Genomic DNA, 12,870 nt, shown 5'->3' with positions numbered 1-12,870 from the left:
ATATAGTCTTGAAGTCCTATCTCCTTTTAGTCCCACTTGATTCAATTAATATTTATATAAGCAAAATAAATTTGGGTCAAATCTTTTGATTGGTAAAATCTCAAAAAATGAACAAAAATAAATCAAGTCATCAAGATGCATTATGAATCAATGCTAAATATATTGACTGTTAACTATTTTAAAATGTCAATTATTTACTATCCATTCATTTATTCAAAACCCATACATGCCTATGACATTATAGATCTTAAGAATATTTTACACATTTGTTATATCAGTAATGACAGAACCTGATATTTTCTTTAGGAAGGCTGTTTGAGTACGAATATAAGCACTTATAATAAAAATTTCTATGATGTAATATGCTTCTTACATTTTAAAAATAATAATCTTGGTCATCTACTTATAAATTTTTGCTAGTGTGTATATAAGCAAATGCTAGAAATTTTTACACATAAATGATAATTAATAATCACATTGGTGGTATTGTCAGCCTTACTGCTTTCAAAAATGGTCAAAGAGGAAATTAAAATGATCATATGAGAAACAAAAGTTTGGTTGTAATTCTTTTTTTTTTTTTAATAAGGCAAGGCAACCCTTGGTTGACCTCACAGATTGCAAGGACTTTGTCATCTTACAATCCCTTATTTTTTTTATTTTTTATGCCTACAGCACCTGGTCTTCCTAGGTGGTCTGCCATCCAAGTACTAACCAGGCCCGAACCTGCTTAGCTTCCGAGATCAGACGGGATCGTGCTTGTTCAGGGTAGCATGGCTGAAGACTTGGTTGTAATTCTTGATGTAAAACTTGATGAAAGAAGATAACATCTATTTTTAATTTCATCATATGGTGCTCTATAACATTTATTAAAATATATCAAATATCGAAAGAAAGAATAATTGGAAACAAGTATACTCATTTTACAATATTAAATTTAAAGAGACAAGAAATTATTGAATTTTAGAATTTGAGTGGATTTTAGAAATAATCTTGTTGTAATCATTTTTTTTCTTTTTTTCTTTTTTTTTGCAAGTGAGAAAAATAACACTCAGATCATTGACATGCTCAAATTGAGATAGACAGTGGTAGCACCAACATTTAGCAGATACCCTTCCTCCAAAGTTTATGTACAATATGTATCATTGCTTCTATTAACAGTGTGCAAGGGGTCCACTCTTCTGCAAACACCCTTAATTACGTTTTTTACCTATGAGAGTCAATATATCTGTATTCCCCTAACTACAAAGCCCTGGTAATCCAGCATCTAGAGCTCTAATTACACTCCTACTGTAAATGGAACAAATATGTTAAATGTTTATTGGGAGCACAGCCAAGATTTACGCTGTTTGTGGATGTGTATGCTCTAGATTATAAATTAATCCCTGCATAGCATAACATTGCAATGTAACAACACTCAGCCCTGCCAGTGACCTTAAATGAAAAGCCCCAGGCATCTTTACCAGCCACTTACTCATTCCACTTGATAACATTTTGGCTGATAGAAGGAAAGAGGAAAAGACTCTAGCTATATCATTTACTGAAATGGTGAAAATGAAAAGTTGAGAAAGCATTTCTGTACTGAGTGAGAAATAATAGTTGATGATCCTCTCACTGAAATAATGAACCAATAATTCCTTCACCAAGAATATTATCTATCAGACTAAATTGTCAAAGATCTTAATATAATATCATATAGAGCCAGTTATTTCCTAAATTCAAGCTACTATCTGAGTTTATTAATCATCTCTTAAACTTATACTAACAAGTTTGTAGTGTAATTTGTTAAATCAAGACTTATTTTAAATTTAGCTTATTCAAGTACTAGGCAGTGACTTTTGTATTAAATATCATTAATCCTAAATGGCTAAGTATAAGAATTCTACAATCTTAAATGTATAACAATGTATACACATGTAATGTATATATAATAATGATAAACATAAGACTTAAAAGTTAATCTCTATAAAAACATTACATATTAACAATAGAAGTAAATGTTCCATTTAATTTCATTTAAGAAAAAATTTTGAACTTTGTACATAAAGCTCACTATATAGTATCTAATTTGAAATTTAAAACTATATTGTTAGTCATAATCATGAAATACTGAGCCATCTATCACTGAAAAGGAAAATATCATATTGTAGTTTTTTAAAGAGAAGTTTGCGAGTAACTGTAAGACACATTTTTTTACCTAAAGATCTTTCACTAAATATCAGTGAATATTTTATATATAATGCTTTTTAGCATATCAAATTTGGCACCTGAAAAGTGGAGTTAAGTTATTTAGTTTAACTCGGAGTATTATAATAGAATGAAATTAGATAAAATATATGAGAGCATTTTGAAAATAAAAAATAGTATAAATATTACCTCTGGTAAAGTATTTAAGACATAGATATTAAAAAAAAAATTCTAAGTGTAGAAAGTAGAATAAGCAAACCCTCAGTGAGAAAGATGCTTTTCGACAAAGTATATGAGCTGCTTTTTTGTTGTGATTGATCACTTATTCTCAATTCTAGTAATGTAATTGTTCTCCTGAGCTCTGAATTTTTTTGGTTTGTGCCTCTAAGTTCCTTTACTTCTTATTGGACTCTCTACTTCATTGATCTTGTTAGGACATTACTAATGAACATAAAATATGGTTATCACTTATTTGGAAAACCCTTGATTTTAATGTAGTTTTGCTCATGCATATAAACAGAGAAATATAAAGAAGTCAGTGTCATTTTAGTATTTTTGAGAGTTTTAAAGGACATTAAAAATCAGCAAATGCAACTTTTTTCATTTGTGCAGACACAGACACTATAATTTTAAATGTTTTCACCTATATTATATAAATAGGTAATTGCAAAAGCAGAGTCACTAAGAGAACCATCTGAGAAACTTAAAGGATACAAGAGTCAGAAAATGAGTCTGATTTAAGGATCTGCTATTTACTAGGTTTATGATTAGGGTCTTTGCAATTTATCACATTAAATTTAAAGAATGTTATTGCTGATCCCATGTTTTTGAAACACCATCAAAATTTCCAAATTCATTTGTAAAATTCCTTGGGATACATAAAAAATGTAATTTAAGTGGCATACGAGCATCATGTTAGTTTATTTAATGTGAAAACAAACAAAAATAATTCTCAAAGTTTTTTCCTAGACATTCTACTTCTGGAAATAAAAGCTGATTTGTTTGATGCTGTAAAAGTCCCGCTGTTCAAAATGTAGAAATTTATACAAACATACTGAGAAACCTCTAGAGAGTTACTGAGTTAGTTGATTGGCCAAATATCTAAAGAGTTCTTAAAATAACTTACATAAACTATTGTAAGGCAGATAATTTTGTTGTATGAGTAAAGAACATAAAATGTTAGACATATTCTATATTTTTTAATTAAAATAAATTTAAGAAGAATCCTAAGGACTAAAAGTACTTTTCATTATTTTAATTTCTTTTTTAGTCTCTCTTTTTTTTTTCCTTGGTTTTCCTTAGTCCAAAGTATGTTACTTAAATATTTAACTCTTCTAATATTTTTGTGGTAGATGTTTTGCTTCTATCAATAAAAATTTCTTATTAATTCTACAACTTGTATTTTCTCAAGTATGGGGGAAATGGATTGCTAGAATTGTAAAGACTGGGATTCGGGGGGTGGGAGAAGGGGGGAAGCCAGCTCTCTCAACTCTCACCATTCTTTCTTGTAGAATCTTTGACTTCTTCAAATTTCTTTCCATATAGTTGTCAGTTTCCAGAACATTTATTGTACATAATGTTGTCCACTTACTCATTCTCTGAGATGTGCCATCATAAAACTTCTGCAGTTGTAACCCAGAGGGGATATTTGTCTCAAGAGAACCTGTAAGTATGAAACTTTTAAGTTACTGATAGTGAAATAAGGCTGTGAATATCTTTGCTCATCACAATTGCAAGCATTGTTATATAAGAATTGAAAAATCTGCTTAAACAACTGCTGAAATTTTATTGAAAGCTTTATTCATATATTCATTTTAACATTCCTTCTCTTGGACATGGGTATGAGCCCATTGGCAGAGGTGTATTAAATTCAGTGAGAGACATTCAACCCAAATATTACCCTTTCTCATTAAGATTTACTTATTCCCTTAAGAGATCATTATCTACATGCATGTTATATATGGGAAAATATTTAACTCCTTAATCTATATTAATTCACCTAGTATTTATCATACACCCACTACAGAACTTCAAGATTATACTTGAACAATATACTCACAAAAGCATTAGAGTAGAAAGTTATATGTGTAGGAGAGAGTGTTGGATAACATTATAGATTTAGAGCCAAGTTCCTGAGTTACTACTATATTACTGTGTCCAAGTTATTCAGCTTTACTAAATATCAGTTTATTCACCAGTACTAATGAGATTAACAACAATAGCTAGTTAATATGATAGAGGTCAGGATTCAATGAAATTTTAAATATGAAGTATTGAATAAATGTGCACCTAGCACATATAATAAATAGTATTATTACCATTATTTTGTGCCTATTATTCTCATTAATGTTCAAATCTAGAAGGCAATATCATTTGAGCTTAGAAAAAATAGATATAAAATGAGCGAAGATACAGAGTCAATGAATGCAGAAGCAACAGCGTTGACAATGTATGATTAATAGAAAAAAAAATAGAAAGGAAATCAATTTCATGCTCTAATTTTGCCTTGTAACTCCAGAGGTCCTTAAAAGAGAGAGAATGGAGAGGGGAAATATTCGGAGAAAAAATAAGAAAATGAACTCTAAAGTTAGGAGAAAATTATAAAAATTTAATATGATTTAGTTAATCTTATAATCATGTTATAAAATAGTATCTCCAAACAGAATGTTCTAGAAAGCAATAAAGTACACCTTTCAAATTTATACAAAACCACTCGAAAAACTGGAATTTTAAATGAGATCACAGCGATTATGCAGGGAAAGGTTATTAATCAGACATATGGCTATTGCCACTGATTTATTATAGCTATATTCCAGCAAACATGACTATAGAATTAACGTGCCTTTCATAGAGTTTGAAAATTGAAAATTTGGGGGTCTGTATAAATATCGTTATGGTTTTCAGGACAATACAAAACAAATGTACATATGCGATGACATCAAATATAACATTTGGTCGAAACTGCTTTTAGACCACAATAAAAAAATGCTGCTTTTGGAAGCAAATAAAAGGTTTTATGTGGTGCCTTTCTCATGCATAAATTCTTGGTGCAATATTTCTATGCTTGTGAAGTCTGAATAAATTATGGCATATTTCTATTTGGAGAATTGTACTCTTAAACAATATTATATAGCTATTAATTACTTTACAAAGAGCTGCCAGATGGAATTCACATAATGTTTCCAGTTCCATCCTTGTCAATTAATTTTGGCAAGCAAACCAATCAGGTAACAAGGATGAACAGTTAAGAAGAGAAAAATGGTTTTGTTTCCTCCCATGTCTTGATCATCATCTTAGTGAATGAAATAGACAGAAAGTTTGCTATCAGAATGATCACAAAGTTAATGATTCCTCCATTTTAAACCTACTTTCAAATTTTTTAGAATGTGGTTTTTAATATTATTTAAAATGAATTAGGAAACCCATTACTTTTAAATAATTTTAATATTAATTTAAAATAATGTTTATTCCTTAATAAATTCATGGAAATGAATAAAGTTGCAAAAAACTAAGAAGTGGAAGGAATCAGGATATCAAAGGTTTTCATTTTCTACTATTTATCCGGTTCATATAAAAGTATACCTGGTTTTATAGATGTTAATATATAGCTGGTCAATAAAATATAGAAAATCCAGTAGTTTCCAAAAAAGTATATATTCTGGTGGAGAAAGTGAAGTGTGCCAAGTAACACATATATACACGTATATCACAAATATATACCACGTACATATCCACGCAACTGATTTTAGCCAAATCAATGGTGGCATTTATTGCTCATGGATATTTAATTTGGACAGGGCTCAGTATATTTTATCTTTACTCAACTTGGATTCATCTGGGGTGGTCAAAGTCTAGGGATAGAATTATTATAAGTCTTTTTCACATCTTAACAATAGAAGGTGGTAGGGTAATATGGGCTACGAGCTAATAAATGGGGTTCTCAGCAAGAATATCTACATGTGACCTCTCTATGTTACTGAATTTTATTACAACATGGTAAATGAATTCCATGAGCAAGAGTCCCAAGATAGATGGACCTAGATTAAAGCTTCAGCACTTTTTATGACCTGACGTCAGAAATTACATTACATTTCAATCAAATTATATTTTTCAAAGTATTTACAAATTTATGGCCAATTGCAAGGAGAAGGAAAATAGACTCCACTTCTTGATGGGCATGGCATGTTTCTTGGAGAGTGTATAGAACCATAAATATTGCCTATGAAAACTTTTTCAAAATACAATATGCTGTAATGGTTCAATAATTTATTTTATAGATACACACTGTACTTGTGTATTTCACAGAAAGAATGAAAAATGCTAAATGTTCTTCAGTAAAGAAAGTGATGAATTTACAATAAGGTATGAGATAGGTGTTAAAAAGGAGAAAGTTCTGCATTTTCTTCTATAGCATAACTTGCAAGAAGTGTTCATGGTAGTATGGGTGATGCAAAAATGAATGTAAATACATAGGTATGTGTATAAATGTAGAATAGCTCAGGTAGAATACATGAGAAATTAGTAACCTAATTGCCATAGGATAAGGAAACTGGGTGTAGGAGGACAGAGGTGAAATGAATATTTTAGCTTTCTTAATTTTTTTGCATTATAGATTTTTGATATAATATGTATATAACTAGATAAAGTGTTATAACTAAAAAGACAACTGTCTAGTTACCTTATAATGTGATAAATATTTTCGAAGAGATGTTATGAAGGAACTCTTAAATAATTTAGTACTTCTGGGGAAGTGGAAGATGGCTACCAAGAAAATGGCTTGGATATTTTTTTTTTACTAATGTTGGCTTTTTTTCAGTGGGTGTCAATCATTTTATAATTAAAATTTAGATTTTTAAAAATGCTTTTCACCACTGAATATACACCTGCTTCTTCATTTTATTTTCTTATGTGGTCATTAGAACTGAGTCCAGGATCCAGAGGCACTATTACTGAGACATAAACATATGGTAGGAATAAACATAGGGCGCCCACTCTGTGGGAAGGGGGGAGAACAATTTATACCTGTTGGCTCTCTAAAGAAGTCGATAGAAGGTTTTGTTTATCTATTTACTTCTCCCAGTAGGTTTGTAACTAAAATAAAAGAGAAAATTTTATTAAATAACTAGATAATTCAGCCAAATGTCTTGATGTAAGTTCCTATGACTGAAATTTGGTTAACTAACACATTTACTTTGTCTATTCAGGATAAAGTCTACTATATAAGAGCATGTAAAATGTTTTTCAAATATTTTTTCACCAAGATACAAATAAAATGTAGGCCAAAATTATTTCATGTTGGTAAAAAAAATATTTATGGGAGATGTTTAAAAATTTTATGCTTTATACATTTAACATAGTGTCAAGTGAAAATAGATCTAATACAGGCTTACTACCTCTATGATAATTTGATCACATCAGGAGATCACAAGTATTCATTCTGGTAAATAAGAGGATTTGGCTCCTAAACTTTAAAGACAACATTGCAATGACAAATAAGAGACCTTGTATGTCTAAGCTCCCACGAGGAATTCAATTGTTTCACCTTTATTATTGAAGAGTGATACTATTTTAAAAGTATTTTATTTAAAAACACAGCTGAGTCGTGATTCCATAACATGGTGATTTTATACAATATTACAGATGCACGAATTTTACTGGAACAATTTCAAAGACTGTCCTGTAATTATTTTCAGTTAGTCACCATTTAGAGAATAATGACAGTCACTCTGTCAGTATGTTTGAGAAATTGTTGCAATTTAGCGCTTAGTAATTAGATTATGTTATTAGAGGAGTGCTAAGTTTCAGTCATTGAAATTTAACAGATTTCCGAAACCTCTTGCTGAGGGTACTTGATTCCATTCCCATGGAAACTGTTGCTGCCTTGACAAATAACCCGTAAGTAGCTTTTGAAAAAAATGAGTGTTAGATTTTTAAGCCTTTGCTGTTACTGAAAAATGTAAGCATAACAATATACTTCAAGTGATATTTTCCTTTACTGAAATTTTTTGTATTATAACTAGTATTATAACTAGTAAAAGCTAAACTTTATATGAAAAATAATTTTTTAAAACCTAATTTTTAAAAATAAATACTTGATATTTTATACTGTGTGTGAAATGGTATTATGCCATTTGTACACATACTATAATAAATAAAATGTTATTTTTCAAACTTTAGGGCAGTATAGGCATAAAGATGAATTTTAAATAATAAACCAATAGTGTAGATAAAATGAAACAACAGTAATTTTCCATTAATGCAAAAGCAAGAAAAAAAAAAGAGAGAAAGGGAAAAAAGAACAAATGGACCAAATAAAACACAATTAGCAAAGTGAGAGACTTAAAGCAAAACATATCAGTATTCATATTATAATATTCTAAACATTCCTATTAGAAGAGATATATTGCAGATTATATATAAATACAATACCCAATTACATGCTGCTTCTAAGAAATCACTTAAAATAAAAAGACACAAAATTGTTAACAGTTAAAGGGCACCTATAAAGTATCCCCCTCCCCGAGAGGGATCCCTGAATCTAAGAAACAACTTAAAAACCCAACCGAAAATTGTTACGGAGAGGATTACATGTTTTCTATAACTTCGCAATGAATTAGTGACTCAGAATTAATTATGATTTTGTTGTCATATTATGTTTTAGATTCTGTCAGAAGAGAGCTGGCTGAGTAAGCCAAGAGAGTTAAGATAGCCTCTTATTTCAAATGTTTTTCAGAAAAGGTTACTTTTTCATTCAACTTGGTAAGAAAAGAAAACTAGACTATTTCATCATGAGATAATCTGTTTTAAATTGTATCCTGATGATTGACTAACAAAGTTTGAGCCATGTAAAAGCTGTATCATAATTCATTTTTCTTTATGTTTTCCACCTAACGAGTTTCAAAGGATACTCAGTACCACATATTTTCTCTCTAATATGACAGAGTATGAATTATTTGCATATACAGCTTCTCAAATAACCATTTCCATAAACTCAGAGTGAGCTGCTATGACTTAGGTGACTAGAATCTAAGTAATTCTTAGTTGTAAACCTTTAGAAGTATAAATATAGAGGAACAACAATAATGTGATGACAAGGCAAGAACCTCATTTTTAAAAAAAGAAAAAACATGCTATTGTCTTACTTTGGCAGATGAAATATTTAATGCAATCTCCCATATTTGATAATGCTATATCTCAAATGTAGCCCATTCTTAAAGCATACAAACAATGATATTATTTTGGTAACTTGTTTAGACAGGAGGAAAGTAAGGTTTTGATTCTGAAGCTTCTGTTTTCCAATGGGATTTCTCAGGTTCCATGTACAATTTAATATGCTTTCTCTTTCTACCTAACATATTAAAAGATCTGTAATATATTTATGTAAAATCACACATAATACAAAGACTTACTATATTTTCCCCAGAAATTCATGTATTTGGCTCTGATTTAATTTTGTATACTTGTTCATAATGATATTTAAATATAAAAAGGAACATCATTAATAAATGCCCACAAATTTCAAGATATCAAATGTGATTAACACAATTAGAAATCATATAAAAACGAGGTCATTTAAACTGTGGGCAGGCAATTGAATACTCACTGTGTCCCAATGACCCTCCTCTGAAGTCTTTTCCTGGGGTCAGGCAGCTAATGAGGAAATTTGGCCCTGTTCGAAGATGCACAAATGGGAGTAGAATATTATGCCAGCTTTTGAAGCCTATCCATTTAACACAAATATTCAGTGCAACACAAATGGTACTGTGGAGCAGCTACAATGAAATTTACATTCTATGATTCCATTAGTCATTGCTTTATCCCATGTGTCTAGAATAATACTTGGCAAATAACACTTAGCTCAATAAATATTTGTTGAATGAATGAAAATAAATAGCTAGATAGATAGATGCATCAGGGAACATAATTAAACAAATAGATATGGAAATGGCTCCCCCTCCATCATCATTCAATACATGCCTGGTGAAAGTTGCAGGATAAAGCAATAATATCAATCAGATCATTCTTATATTCCTTCAGAATCACATCCCTATTATGATCTGGAGAAAATGTACTCAAATTACCAGAATAGATCTTAGGAACAAAATAGCAGTAAGGAATCACTGTCACATAATAAGAAAAGCATAACTTCAGGAATTTGGAAGACAGTCTTGAAGCTTAGATCAACTTGTAATTGTATTATTATCTACAGTGTAATCTAACTGATAATGTGAGGCCCCCTATCTCTAAAACTAGGATACTTATTGATATCTCTCCCATTGCTCTAATTTTCCTGATATCTAGTAAACATACAAAATAATTTTTGATTAAATGAGAATCATAACTTCATAATTTTTAAAATTTTTGTTTATGTCCCATATGGAATATTTTAGCAAAAATGAGTATAGTTTATGTATATTATTAGTACATCCTCTTATGTATTATAAATTAGAGGACTACTTCTGATAAATGATAACGTTGGTTTGAGTGGAGCAAATTCTCTAGTGCCTCATTGTTTCTTATAGAAGCATACCTGAGATTCAGTGGCTTCAGCAGACTAAAAAAATTTAGAACCTAAAATCATAGTTTTTAAAGGGGTTTAGAAGCACTGTTTGCAACTTTTTATCACATTTTGTAGTGTGTGTGCAGAGGGAGAGTTGCTGCAGAAGTTCAATATTCAAGGATCTACATTTTTGCCAAAAAAATGAGATCAATTTTATTTTTTTTATGCCACCCCATGTGGACATAAATTCTAGGTTCCAAGATCATATTTTCCTGCTGTACCAGAAATACATGATGCAATCATACAGAATGCTAACAGATCATGCAATATAACCTAGATTCTATTTTTTTTGTTTTGTTTTGTTTTAAAGATTTTTTTATTAGTTTCAAATATACGGTACATTGGTTAGACATTTATATAGTTTGTGAAACGATCCCCCTCATTACTCTATTTTCCCTCTGGCTCTACACATAGCCATTACATTACTGCTGACTGTATCCCTATGCCATGTTCCCCATCCCTGTTTCCACCTATCAACTACTAATTTGTACTTCTTTAACTCTTCACTTCTTTCTTCCAGCACCCCCACCCCTCCCCTCTGGCCATCACCAGATTGTACTCTATATTTGCGAGTCTGTTTTTGAATAGTTTGTTCTTCTTGTTCCTTAGATTCCACATATAAGTGATATCATATGGTATTTATCTTTCTCTGACTTATTTCATCAGCATAATAACCTCTATCTAGGTCCATCCATGTCATTGCAAATGGTAGGATTTCATTTTTTTAATGACTGAGTAATATTCCATTTTATATATGAAGCATAACTTCTTTATCCAATTGTCTGTTGATGGGCATTTAGTGTGTTTTATTTTTTACTGAACCACAGGTGTGTTTAAGGTATCAACACAGCCATCATCTCCATGGCCTGATACAAATCATCATTCAGTCAGGGATGTATATGGCAATAACTTATTACATCTATTTTCTGATTACATAAAGGTATACAGCTACCTCTTTAATCTGGAAAAAGTATATTTGTATTCTACATTCTAAAATTTTATCAGAATTTATTAAATATAATTATATTAAAAAGCCTGCACTAACTAATAGTTAGGGACTACCCATTTTATTTTTATTTGTTCAACTCCATATTTACTAACCATGTCTAAAAATGCTTCATCTTTCATAGCTGTTCAAAGCTTGTATAGTTTAGCATTCATTCCTTCAACTTCAATTATAGCAATTGTTTTGGAAGAAGGCTTGGTTCTCAGTTTTAAACTGTATGACCATTCATAATAAATTAAACTTTCCGTTATATCATAAACAGTGCCTGATGTTTGCAAAAATAAACATAAGTAGGCATCACCAAGATATAAGATAATCCTGGAAAATGGCATTAGTGTAATCTATGGCCATATTACTAGTTTACTGGTTGCACTGAATATCTACTTCTGCAAAAGAACTTTTGTTTGTCCCTCTTTAGAAGACAACCGAGTTTGTCTTCTTAAGGCACATTTGATTGGCTCATGCTTTCCAAAATGACTTTGTACCCAGTAATAGCATGCTGAAGTTGTTTGTGCCCTTTTTTAAATTTTTTATTTTTATTGCAGCTATATCAAAGTGATCTTAAAACAATAGATTTTTGAAGTGAGAAATAAACTTCTGAACTCCTTCTATGAAAATTATACTCAATTGTCCTTTCCATCAAGATTTATATTTAGTCAGAGGTTGGCTCAGGTTTTTGCCTTTATTGATCAGAATTTGTTGCAATATTTTTGGAGAACATTATGGATCTACTCTTTCTCTACTTACAGTTTTTTTTCTGCACTCCGTGCAATCAGAGTCATATTGGGCTTCAGGAAGCAACAGGCTATGAACAGGGTGTTGGCTCATAAGTACCAATGAAAAGGTCTGCATACTAGGATTGCTAGTTTCACCATCTCTATTTCCTTTTACCGTTTGCACTTTTGTATCACCTCACACAGCAGCCATCATCACTACTTTCTCTTTCTTAAATTTTTCCATGCACCGCTCCCTAGACCATGTTGCCCTGGTATCTTCAGGGTTAGCCTGGTGACAAAAATAGCACCTAAAAACAATGAATGAACATACTCTTTACCAAATATACATCCTTTCTGCCTTACATACTCTAGAATTAAGAAAAGTAACACTCTTCCTCTGATCT

The 12,870-nt window shown here is 30.7% G+C and overlaps 1 pseudogene; it reads right to left on the bottom strand.

Moving 5' to 3' along the window:
* Window positions 1–663: 663 nt before the first annotated feature.
* On the bottom strand, window positions 664–782 carry LOC120582792 (uncharacterized; annotated as a pseudogene).
* Window positions 783–12,870: the final 12,088 nt, after the last annotated feature.

This window comes from Pteropus medius, unplaced genomic scaffold, assembly GCF_902729225.1.
Source record: "Pteropus medius unplaced genomic scaffold, Ma_sr-lr_union100, whole genome shotgun sequence".
Taxonomy (NCBI): Eukaryota; Metazoa; Chordata; class Mammalia; order Chiroptera; family Pteropodidae; genus Pteropus; species Pteropus medius.
The sequence above is the reverse complement of the archived record's forward strand: the minus strand, read 5'-3'. Positions and strand labels throughout refer to the sequence as shown.